The sequence below is a fragment of the Sturnira hondurensis genome, unplaced genomic scaffold, assembly GCF_014824575.4.
Source record: "Sturnira hondurensis isolate 20B ecotype Veracruz unplaced genomic scaffold, ASM1482457v3 Scaffold0007187, whole genome shotgun sequence".
In the NCBI taxonomy this organism is placed as follows: domain Eukaryota; kingdom Metazoa; phylum Chordata; class Mammalia; order Chiroptera; family Phyllostomidae; genus Sturnira; species Sturnira hondurensis.
The window spans coordinates 324252-337472 of NW_028079818.1; the positions used below are offsets into that span (position 1 = coordinate 324252).

At 39.9% G+C, this 13221-nt stretch overlaps 2 pseudogenes; one reads left to right on the plus strand and one right to left on the minus strand.

Annotated features, from left to right (window-relative positions):
* Positions 1-595: 595 nt before the first annotated feature.
* On the minus strand, positions 596-1721 carry LOC118990501 (AP-1 complex-associated regulatory protein-like; annotated as a pseudogene).
* Positions 1722-5009: 3288 nt separating this feature from the next.
* Positions 5010-5995, plus strand: LOC118990511 (ferritin light chain-like; annotated as a pseudogene).
* Positions 5996-13221: the final 7226 nt, after the last annotated feature.

The window sequence follows — 13221 nt, forward strand, 5'->3', positions numbered from 1 at the left end:
AAAAAATCAAAAAACACATGGGCAAAGACAGGAGGGTGGGATCAAGGGTGGGAACTGGGGATGGCTGGGGTGGCGCAGGGAGGGGGGAGAATGGAGACAACTACTTGAAGAACAATTAAAAAATGGAAAAAAGAAAACATAAAAAATCCAAAAATAAAAAAAAATAAGTGTAGAAAGAAAACGATACTTGAGCATTTCTTTAAGGTTATTAATGAACATTAAGTGTTTTTACTACTAGACAATAAAGTTTAAATTGGTAGTAGGAATAAATAATGCTGGAAACGAAACACTGTTCCTAAATCTGAATCTGGCTGTCCATCCTCATGCTCCCTCATGCCTGCTGAGCATTAACACAAAATGACTTAATACTTTCATAGTTAGCTAAATAAGCTTATCAAAACATACTAAGTCAAACTAATAAAATTATTTAAAAATGAAAATCTACAAATAGTAAACAGGAATGCTATAAAGGAGTTAAAATAAATGTAATTGATAACATGACAGAACCATTAACTTGTTTTTGAAATACCGAAGGCAGATGATGAAGTTGCACTTAATCCCGAAGCAATTACGATACAGCCCATCATAACTAGTCCTTTATAATAGCATTTACAGCATGGTTTCTACCTCCCTACGAAAAACTCCAGCATAATTTATACATTCTACTTGGTTTTTAGCATTTGGTTGTAACTGCTAAGGACAGGTCATGAAGTTTTACCTTCTCATTTCTGTTGCTCTCCATCAGACTGCTTCATGCCACAATTAGAGAGTTCTAGTACAGGATTTACAAATCCAGAATACTTGAAATTGCCTTTATCATCCACTGGCACTCACAGAATCACTCTCCCACTCCAGCCTGTTGGAGTTATCAGAGGTGCACACAGGATAACTTCCAGGCTTCTTGCCGCTGCACCTGAGTGCTTCCTGGAGAATGTCTTCCTTTGTCTTAGAACACTGTATCATTGGAAGCATTGGATTCATTCTTTCTTCATCTTCCCACTCTAGATCTAAGGATATGCTGTCCTCATTTCCACTAGTTGATTTAGTCTCAGTCATTAAATCACAAGCGCTTTCTGTATTTGCTGTGAAAACTGTAACATCCGAGGAGAGTTTACTACTCGGAAAACCTTCATACTCTGATTTTATATGTCTCAAACAAGATTCAAAGTTGTCTTCCCATCCTGACTTTTGACATCTTGTTGCTGGGGTGGCCTATGCACGGCGCGCAGCCTTTTCTGCCCTCCAGCCTTGGAGCCTTCATTGCTTTACTTCCCTGGCTGCTTCCTGCTGTGTAGCGTATAAAGTTTCTTCTAGTCTTAACTTCTCTTCTTGTAAGGCTAACTCTTTTTGAATTTTCATATCCAGACCTTTCTGTTTTTCAGCAATAGAATCATAATGCCACCAACTCTTTTAGGTCAACAGTTTGCCAATGACTGCTTCCTGGGATTTTTCCTTCATCACTTTCTATTAGATTGTCGAGAAAAAGTGACTCTGATGATTCTACTGTGGAGATGCTTCAAATGAACTTCCTGCTTTAATTTTGGTACACCTCTTCACTGAGGCAGGTCCAGCATCTGCCTCCAGAATCACTGCCTTACTGACGAAACAGCACCCTGTCCCTCAGTTAAACACTCACCTCTTGAGCATGTTCTAAAATAGTTGGATCCTCCGGCACTTGGCAGGCACCCCACTTCACTGCAGAGCCCGCCGAAGCACTGCATCTAGTAGCAGTTCTTAATAGTAGCTGCCCAGCATTGCTCCTCCACCCACTCCAGGCCCGCAGGCAGCTGCATCCCGGACTCACAGTGGGTGGGCTGGAGCTGGCAGCCTTGGGATTTTGGCTAGAATAAAAGCCTAGGCTACTCCTGAGACCACCCAGTCACTGCAGCAGGAGTAGAGAGTGCCAGAGGGAGTGCTGGGCTGCCGGCTCTGGACCCTCAGGTCCTCCGCATGGCACTGTACTTGCCTCAGCCCTCAGCTTTGTGTGAGGGGCTGGTCCTACTGCCAAAGGTTGCTAGGTCCCCTAAGTTGGATTTATTAAAATTAAAAATGTTAGGCCCTGGCTGGTGTAGCTAAGTGGATTGAGCCCGGGCCTGCGAACCAGACAATCACGGTTCGATTCCCAGTCAGGGCACATGCTTGGGTTGCAGGCCAGTTTCCGGCAGGAGCCAGTTCCCTGCAAGGGGTGCACGAGAAGCAACCATACATTGATGTTTCTTTCCTCTCTCCTTCCCTTCCCCTCTAAAAAGATAAATAAATAAAATATTTTAAAAAATTAAAAATGTTTGGTCTGAAAAAAGTCAAGAAAATGAAATGACCATGACTGAATGGTAGGATTAAACCCTTAACCTTTGGAATCTTATGCTACTTCCAGGTAGGTTGTGTCAGAATTGAGTTTAATTTTCAGATACCTTGCTGGTGTCTAAGAATTGTATACTGGTGTGAGGGATCCCCAGCCCCCATGGTGGAATTGGGTTTGGGAACCCAATTTAATATAAAAGCTCCCCAATTCCGGTGTCAGCCAAACCAGAATCTCAGCAACCTCTACATGGATATTGCCAAGCTTATTGTAAGATTTACATTAAAGTGCAAAGAGATTAAAATAACAAAAACAGTTCTGAAAAAGTAAAAAATAGTTTGAAAGCTCACACTACCTGGTTTATATACTTCTAAACATGAAGTGATCAGTGGTATTCAGTATTGGTGAAAGAAACACAAGGATTAGTGGAACAGTGTAAGGAGTCCAGAAATAGACCCACACAAATCTAGTTATTTTCAACTCACATGCAAAAGACCAATGTGGAAAGGGTAACCTCTTAAACAAAAGGTGCCGAAACAATTAGAAGACCACATGTTAAAAAATGTGTGAACACATACCTTACTCATTATACGCATATTAATGAAAATATATCACAGAAACTGACATTTAAGAGAAAACATTCATTTTTAGAAACAGTACTGACAGCACAATATTTATGCTAGTTGAAAACTATTTCTTAAAAGAATATGGCAGGTTTTTTTAACAGACTTTATCTTTCAGTGCAGTTTTAGGTTCATAGTGAAACAGAAAGGCACAGAGATATATCTGCTACCCCCGCATATACTTTACTTCCTTCATTATCAGTATTTGTGAGCATATTATTCTAGTTTTACTTGATGCTTGTTAGCATGTGGTTGAGGGGAGAGGGGTATTCTCTACTGTTCTTTTCTTAAATCAACTTTTAAATATTTTTATTTATTTATAGACAGAGGAGGGACAAAGAGAGGGGAAGAGACATCAACATGTGGTTACCTCTCACACACCCCTCCACTGAGGACCTGGCCCACAACCCAGGCATGTGCCCTGACTGGGAATCAAACTAGTGACCCTTTGGTTCACAAGCCAGCACTCAATCCATTGAGCCACACCAGCCAGGATTCTACTGTTCAGATTAAGACTCAGTGTTAAGCAGGCACTTTGAATTTGTGTTTTGGGGTATGGATTTCACAAGCCTTGCATCTTCAGATGTGATGCTATGTTCAGCATGTATTTCTGTTCCTTTCCTAGGGCTGAAGCTTTGTATGTTTCTCCCCCGTATCCAGATATAGTTGCTTTTCACCAGTGGGTGCCCACCTTGTACACTTAGGCTTTTGTTCTTAAAGGTGGTAGGCCTGGTACTAATTTTGCTCTGTCATCTATTCCAAATGTTTTGGGTTCCAGGTTTTAATGCTCTTTCTTTTATATTAAGAACTTTTTGTTCTTTGTTTGTGAGAGAGAGGAGGGATGTATGTTCACACAATTTCAGCCATTTTTGCTGCTCTCCTTTCCCAGAGAGCACTGAGGGAAACTTTTTCTGTGATCTTTCCTGTAGATACCTGTTGGTAAAGACTGCAATGAGTGAATGCAATGTGACCTGCATTTTGAAACCCAGAGGGGCTGGCTTCTCATTCTTATGGTAGCCCACACTTGACCTTTAGCAGTTTATTATAATTTTTAGTTTAACCTGTCTACCTGCTTTTATATGACTTCCTGTGGCATTTGGTCCAGTAATCAAATGCTCAGATTCTGTTTTCCCCCTGCAGGTACCTTCCCTTCTTTAAATCCCTCCCTCCCTTCCTCCCTCCCTCCCTCCCTCCCTCCCTTCCTCCCTCCCTCCCTCCCTCCCTTCCTCCCTTCCTCCTCCCTTCCTCCTCCCTTCCTCCTCCCTTCCTCCCTTCCTCCCTTCCATCTTTATAGGGGAAGGGAAGGAGAGAGGAAGAGAAACATCAATGTATGGTTGCCTCCCTTGCGTCCCCTGCTGGGAACTGGCCTGCAACCCAGGCATGTGCCCTGCCTGGGAATCAAACCGTGATCGTCTGATTCGCAGGCCCGCGCTCAATCCACTGAGCTACACCAGCCAGGCCTTCTTTAAATTTCTATATCATTTTTTTGCCCATGACTTTATTTCTAAGGTCAAGAAAATCATTAGCTTGTAGTTGTCAAGCCTTTTTTCTTCTCTTAAAGGATGTAGTGATACGGTTTCTAGATTTCCACATGTGTGAGCTTTGTAATCTTTCTTATTTTTTTCTCATTTCTGTCTACTGCATTATTTGAACATATTTTAGTATTGCATTTTAATGTTCCTTTATACTTTTTATTTTTTTTAGATTTATTTATTTATTTATTTATCTTTAGAGGGGAAGGAGAGAGGGAGAGAAACATCAATGTATGGTTGCCTTTTGTGCATCCCCTGCTGTGAGTTAGCCTGCAAGGAACCGGCATGCAACCCAGGCATGTGCCCTGACTGGGAATCGAACCGCGATCGTCTGGTTCGCAGGCCCGTGCTCAATCCACTGAGCTACGCCAGCCAGGGCTATACTTTTTTAAAAAAATTATTTTTTAGAGAGGGGAAGGGAGAGAGAGAGAGAGAAACACTATTCTGTGGTTGCCTCTCACCTGCGCCCTACAGGGGACCTGGACCACAACCCAGGCATGTGGCCTGACTGGATACCAAACTGGTGACCCTTTGATTCGCAGGCCAGCACTCAACCACTGAGCCACATCAGCCAAGGTGTTCTTTTATTCTTTTTCATTACATATTAAATTTGCTTCATTGCTTTAGGAATTACAATATACATACCTTGCACAGTGCCCTTGTCGGTCCCTGGGATCTGTCTCTTGCTTCAACAGGGTTTCCACAGAACAGACCCAGGGACGCCCCTTCTTCCAGCCTCCAACTACCCTGCCAACCTCTTTTCCAGTCACCACCTTTGGGACCACCTCAGCCATCCTTAGCCCCCCAAACCAGCCAACTGTTTTATGAGCTTAACTCCTCATTGCCGAACAAACTATGAGCTCCCAAATTCATCCAAGTTATTCCACCCAGGTAGAGGCTCCAGTCAACTGCCTGACCACCCTGTATCTGCAGGCCTCTTACACCTCCCTCTCTCTGGACTTCTATTTCGCCCATGATGATGTGGTCCTGCAGAGCATGGGCCACTTGTTCCGAGAGCTGGTGGAAGAGAAGCGTGGAGATGCCAAGTGTCTGTTGAAGATGCAAAATCAGCATGTGTTTGTGCCTTCTTCCAGAATGTGCAGAAGCCTTCCCACGATGAATGGGATAAAACTCAGGATGCCATGGAACCCACCTCGGCCTTGGAGAAGATCCTGAACCATGCCCTTTTACATCTGTAGGCCTTGTGTTGTACCTGCACAGCCCCTCAGCTCTGTGACTTCCTGGAGAACCACTTCCTGAACGAGCAGGTGAAACATCAAGAAGACGGGTGACACCTGGCTCATCTCTGCAGAGGGCGGGGCCCCCAGGCTGGACTGGGGTAGTATCTCTTCCAAAGGCTCACCCTCAGGCTCCGCTAGGAGCCTCTTTAGAGCCCAAAGGACATTGAGGGACCTCTCTGCATCCCTCTGGTGTCTGGCTTCTGCCTGAGCCTCCCCCTGAAATCCCTAGACATCCTTTTCATCGCTTTGGAGCCCTCTCCCATGCCCTTGTATCAAATGGAAACAATCGAGCTTTTTGGAAAAAAAATAATGTGTATATGATATATAAAGTAAAATAGATATTTTATATACTTAAAAAGTATATATTTATATATAAATACATATATTTTATATAATATAGAAATAAATACATATAGATTTATAGCTTTACCATTTCAAGTAAAACAGAAAGAAGCCTTTACATTCATGTAGATCTGTTTGTATGTGTCCCTTGATTTTTTTCAATAGTTGCCATGTATTTTATATATTTGAAAGCTCAACAGACTGTTAAGATTTCTGCTTTCGAGAGTCGTACATTTTGTAAAGAACTGAAAGAGGGGAAATAAGAGTCCTAGGTATCTACTCAGTCATTTACCAGTTGTGTTGTTCTTTTTTTATTCCTAAAATTACCATCTTCCCCTCGATAATATCACTTACCTTTAGACTAAAGAACTCTATCGCTTCATCTCAATTCTGCTTGAAATAAACTCTTCATTTTTCTTTATCTAAGACACTGTTCATTTCACCTTCATTCCTGAAGGACATTTTCACTGAATTAAGGAGGTGTCAAGTGATGGCTTTTCTTCGTTCAGCACTTTAACAGATGTTTTTCTACCATATATGCCCTCCACAGTTTCTGATGAGAAATTTGCAGCTGTTTGAACCATTGTTTCCTCATATAAAATGTGTTATGTTTTGTAGCTGCTTCCAAACTTTTTTCCTGTAATTTTGTTTCGGCAGTTTGTGATATTTCTGGGTGTGTTTTTCTTTCGGCATATTTTGTTTGGCTTTGCTGAAATGGTTAAATATGTGAACTTTTCTTCTATCAAATTTGGGGAGTTTTTGGTTCCCACAAAAATATATATATATATTTTTTCTCATTCTGGCTCTCTGATGACTTGTATGCTAGACATTTTGATGCTGGTGGTCCTGAGGCTCTGTTTTGTTTCAAACTTTTGTTGTTGTTCTGTTGCTCACATTGGCTCTTTTGCCCTGTTTCCATTCTGTTATTAAGATCTCAAGTGAATTTTCAAATTGTAGATGTGATTTTTAGTACAAATTTTCAATTTGTCTATTTTTCAGTATTATTGAGGTATAATATACCATAAAAGTTATCCATTGTCTGTGCATTGATTCCTTTGTTTTTTAGTAAATTTGTGTAGTGTGCTGCCACCACAGTCCAGTTTTAGGATATTTTACTATTTCCAAAAATTACCTCAAGCCCATTTATAATCAGTCCTTTTCCTATCCCCAGTACCAAGGTACCACTGATGTCTATCTAAAGGTTTGCCTTTTCTGCCTGTTTTCATATAAATGAAACATGTAATATTTATTATACTGAGTTTGGCCTCCTTCACTAACTAGATTCTTTTTGAGGTTTATTTTTGTGGTAGCATATATCAGTATTTTATTCTTTTTTTAGAGCTGAATATTATTCAATTTCATAAATATAACAGTTTTGTTTATCTATTGAGTACTCAATAGAAAGTCTAAAGTTTCCCCTTTCTTCCTCTTGGCTATTATTAATAAGTGCTGTTATGATCATTGACATATGTTCTTGTATATTTTCATTTTTCTTACATAGATTATTTAGCATAGAATACTGGAGCACAGGATAAGTATTTATTTGGCTTTTAGTGAAACTGCCAAATTGTTTTCCAGAGTGGCTGTGGTATTTTACATTCCCACCTGCAATATATGAGAGTTTACATTCTTCCATATCTTCATCATAACTTGTTATTGCCTATCTTTTTTATTATAACCATTTTAGTATGTATGAAATGGCATTTAATTGTGTTTTTTTCCATTTTCTTAAGCTCTAATGAGGTTGAGCATCTTTTCATTTGCTTATTGCTTATTCATATTTGCATATTTGCTTATTTGGTGGACTATCATTTAAATTCTTTCTCCACTTCTAATTTTTTCCTTAATGCATTGTCTATATGTATATATCTATCTATACTAACAGACAGATGTAGATAGATAGATAGATATGAACACAAGTCCTTTATCATAAATACGGTTTACAGATTTTCTTTCCCACTACATGGCTTGTCTTTTCAATTTCTATAGTGTCTATCTAGCATTAAAATTTTTAATTTTAGGACTTCCGGCCAAGATGGAGGCTTAGGTGGAAATACTGTGCCTCCTCGCACAACCAAATTTAAGGACAACAAAGATTTAGAAACAAACACAACCAGAAGAGACAGAAAATTGAACTGTACCAAAGTCCGACAGAAATGAACGATTCATCCAGACTGGTAAGAGGGACAGAGTCAGCGGCCAGTGGAGAGGGGTTGCAGCAGGAAAAAATGGTGGTTGGCAGACCCAGGTGCGCAGGCGGCGACCGGCAGACTCCGGGCAGGGAGGAAATGAGCAAACCCAGTGAAGCACGCAAGGCGGCCGGCAGACCAGGGTCACACATTTGTGCGCAGATAAACCAGGCAAAAACGGCCGGTGAGACAGACCACACAACGCAGGGCCTGAGCGACGAGAAATAAAGTCTAAATGTACCGATTGAAAAACCTTGCGGGGGTTGAGATGCTGGGAGAGACTCCCAGTATCACAGGAGAATTCTTTGGAAAGACCCACAGAGTCCTAGAACGTACACAAGCCCACCCACCTGGGAACCAGCACCAGAAGGGCCCAATTTCCTTGTGGGGAGCGGCAGAGGGGACCGAAATCTGAGAACAGAGTGAGCGAAATTATTTCTTCTCTGACCCCACCCCCACGTATGTCGTCACAACCCAGCGACCGAGTTGCCCTGACCAGGTGAACACCTAAGGCTCTGCCCCTCACTACATAACAGGTGTGACAAGACAAAAAATGGCCCAAGTGAAAGAACAGACCAAAGCTCCACAGCAAATACAATTAAGTGACCAAGAAATAGCTAACCTACCAGCTGCACAGTTCAAAGTGCTGGTGATCAGGATGCTCACAGAATTGGTTGAATTTCGTCGCAAATCAGATGAAAAAATGAAGGCTCCACTAAGTGAAATGAAGGAAAATGCACAGGGAACCAATAGTGATGGAAAGAAAACGGATTCAAATCAATGGAGTGGACCAGAAGGAAGAAAGAAACAACAAAACAGAAAAGAATGAAGAAACAAGAATTCAAAAAATGAGGAGAGGCTTAGGAACCTCCAGGACATCTTTAAACGTTCCAACATCCAAATTATAGGGGTACCAGAAGGAGAAGAGGAAGAGCAATAAGTGGAAAACTTATTTGAACAAATAATACAGGAGAACTTCCCCAATCTGGCAAGGGCAATAAACTTCCAGGAAATCCAGGAAGCTCAGAGAGTCCCAAAGAAGTGGGACCCAAGAAGGAACACACCAAGGCACATCATAATTACATTGCCCAAGATTAAAATGAAGGAGAGAATCCTAGAAGCAGCAAGAGATGAGGGGACAGTCACCTACAAAGGAGCTCCCATCAAACTGTGAGCTGATTTCTCAAAAGAGACCTTACAGGCAAGAAGGGGCTGGAAAGAAGTATTTCAAGTCATGAAACGTGAGGACCTACATCCAAGATGGCTCTATCCAGCAAAGCTTTCATTTAGAATGGAAGGGCAGATAAAGTGCTTCTCAGAGAAGGTCAAGTTCAAGGAGTTCAGCATCACCAAGCCCTTATTATATGAAATGTTACAGGGACTTATCTAACAAAGAGAAGATTAAAAATATGAACAGTGAAAGGACAGCAAACTCACGGTTATTAACAACCACACCTAAAACAAAAGCAAACCAAGAGGATAGCTAGATCAGGATCGGAGCCACAGAAATGGAGATCACGTGGAGGGTTAGCAGTAGGGGAGTGGGAAGAGGAGAAGTGTAGAGAAGGTACAGAGAATAAATAGCATAGATGGTGGGGAGAAACTAGACAGGGGGAGGGCAAGAGTAGTGTGGGAAATGTAGAAGCTAACGGACTTATGACACATGGACATGAACTAAAGTGGGGCAATGTCAGGGGAGGAGTGTGCAGGGTGGACGGGAATGAGGGGGGAAATGGACAACTGTAATGGCATAATTAATAAGATATATTTAATTTTTTAAAATTTTGATGAAGTCCAGTATATCAGTTATTTTCTGTATCTGATCTTTGATCAGTGCCATACTGTCTTGATTGCTTTTGCTTTAAAACAAGCTTAAATTTATATAATGAAAGATCTGCTGCTTTGTTGTTTTTTTTAAATTGTTTTGGGTGTTCTGTATCCCTTTGATTTAGGATCAGCTTGCTGTATTTCATTTTAAAAAGAAACCTGCTAGGATTTTAATGAGGATTGCATTGACTCTATAGAGTAGATTGATGAGTCTTGTCTTCATAAGAGTAATGCATCTTCAAATCCAATCATAATAATAATGCATCTTTCAAGCAATGTTTGGTAGTTTCCAAGATATAAATCACTCTCTCTTTTTTGTGTGGTTTTTTTCTTACTTTTCAATTAAAGTTGACCTTCAAGATTACTTTATATTAATTTTTAGGCTTATAGCATAGTGGTGAGGAATTCACTTAATTCACCAAGTGTTCCCCCTGATAAGTCTAGTACCCACCTGGCACCGTACATAGTTTTTATGATATTATTATTGACCATAGTCCCTATGCTGTATTTTATATTCTTGTGTCAATGTAAGAAATGTCCAAACCTGTAGCAAATTTTTATGAGTTTATTTGAGCCAGACTGAGGACAATCTATGAGAAGCAAAATCTCAATAAACTGAAAACATTACAGTATGACAGTTTTGTGGATTATTTTATACATTAGAGTCAGGCAGGGAGATGTAAGGAGGGTTGCATGAAATCCTTTGGTGGTCTATTAAGGGGGTGGGAGATAGCAAAATGGGTAAATGTCTGAGATAGGATAAAGAGTGAAATGGAGAGACATGTGAGTACATGATAGTGTACTCAATTTTTACATTGTGAGTACAGGATAGTTAATAATTAACATTTACAGCACACAGAGATGGTATACCAGTAACAAGATAACTGAGTAGGTCTAATATTCTGGTGGTCTTGTGCTCTGGTGCAGCGGGTATGCATGCCCTGAGGATTCAAGAAAAGAAGAGATATTGTCATCTTGTCCTGCTCATATGGCAAATTAATGCAACCTGAACTCAGTAAATTCAATTAAAAATACAACATAAATTTTATATTAATAAAACTGTTTTACTGTTTGATATCCAGGATCTCAAATGTAAAAATTACTTTATTGTCGGCCTAGCATGAACCTAGATTTTGTAATAAGGTCAAATACAATAAAGCAATTTTTCAGTTAAAAAAAAGAAGAGAGATTACTCTGACATTTCAAAGGTATATTTTCTTGGTGCAAAAACACAATAGACAGGCTCATTTACAATAAAGATTCACCTTTGTTAAAGAAATTACAGGCCCAGGACTTGACTACCATCATGACTTGCTTTTAGTTAGGAATTTTTGTGTTCAGGTCATCGCGTGTGTTTATTTTCAGTCTCTGAGTTTGTAGGACCCTCCATGCTGGCCTCCCCTGAACTTCTCAGGTTTAATATATGGCCCCTTTTTCCCTCCATACCTGTGACTATTTTGTAACTACGAATTTGTGCTTTTTAATTCCTTCACTTTTTATAGACAGCCACCCTCTCTCCTCTCATGTGGCAACCATCAGTTTGTTTTCTGTATCATTTCTAACTGAACCCCTTGTGATTTTAATGGTCCTAGTATTTTTGGCAGCTAGAATTAAATAATTTAATTCTTAATTGGGCCTTTGTTCACATGTTAAAGACTTCCTGCTCAACTTTTGTTCCCAGAAATGTTAGTCATTAGATTGCTGATGTGCTGTCTCTTTGTCAAGCAGGAGGGGATAATTTCAGGGTCTGGAGGAGAATTTATGAGTTTGTTTTACAGGTCTTCAAAGGAGCTGTGATCAGCTGCTGAGCCTGCAAGTCTCTGCATAATCAAGAAAATGATTAAATGCATTCTGGCTGCTTGCATGCCAGCATACAGTTCCTGCTATTTCACCCGCTTCCTTCCCTTTAAACCCCTTCTGTTTTAGTCTGGAACTTTGGAGATGATATTTGGACATTAGTCTGCCATCTTTCCAGGCTGCTGGTTTCCTGAATAAAGCATATTTTCCTTTCAAATCTAACATTTGTCTCTCAGTATTGGTTTTTGAGTGACCAAGAGCTAAACTTGGGTTTTTCAATAACACTGAGTCTTTGTCAGTTTTCTTTATCTCTTCTTTTGTTAAATTTATTTTGAAATGTTTTGTTCTTTTTGATACTATTCAGAATGGGATTTCCTTTTTTAAAAAAGATTTTATTCATTTTTAGAAAAAGAAGAAGGGAGGGAAAGAGAGAGGGAAACATCAGTGTGTGAAAGAAACATCCACTGGTTGCCTCTCGCATGTCCCCAGTCAGGAATCTGGCCTGCAACCCAGGCATGTGCCCTGACTGGGAATCAAACCAGTGATGCTTTGGTTCACAGGCTGGCACTCAATCCACTGAGCCACACCAGCCAGTGATACCTTAGCAAATTTAAAGTATACATAGGCATGTTATTAATTATAATTACCATATTGTGCATTAGATCCTCAAATGTTATTCATTTTGTATGTGAACCTTTGTATTTTTCGACATACATCTATCTCCCCATTTCCTATTCCTCCTACTGTATGGCAACCACCATTCTATTCTGTATCTATGAAATTGATGTTTAAGAAAAGATTCTATATATAATAGCGTAGTAAAGTTGTCTTTCGTTGTCTAGAACTATTTTACTTAGAATAATGCCATCCAGGTTGTAGCAAATGGCAATATTTCCTTCTTTTTTTAACAGCTGCACAATATTCCAATGTATATACAGAGAACATTTTTACTATTCAATCAGTTAGGTCATTTCCATATATTGACAGTTGTGAATAATGCTACAGTGGATGTGGATATGCAAATATCTCTGGCAAGGTATTAGTATCCAAAATATGTAAAGAACTCACAATTCAACACCAAACAAACAATCCAATGAAAAAAATGGGCAGAGGACCTGAACAGACATCTCTCTGAAGAAGACATAAATGGCCAACAGATATATAAAGATGCTCAGCTTCACTAGCTATTAGAGAAATGCACATAAAAACTCACACCTGTTGGCATTGCTGTTATCAAAAAAGCAATAGCAAGTGTTAAGGGGGTTCTTTGCCCATTTTTATTGGGTTGTTTGGAGGATTTTTTGCAGTATTTTGGTTATTAGTCCTTTATTAGATATATGGCTTGCAAATATTTTCTCATATTCTAAAGTT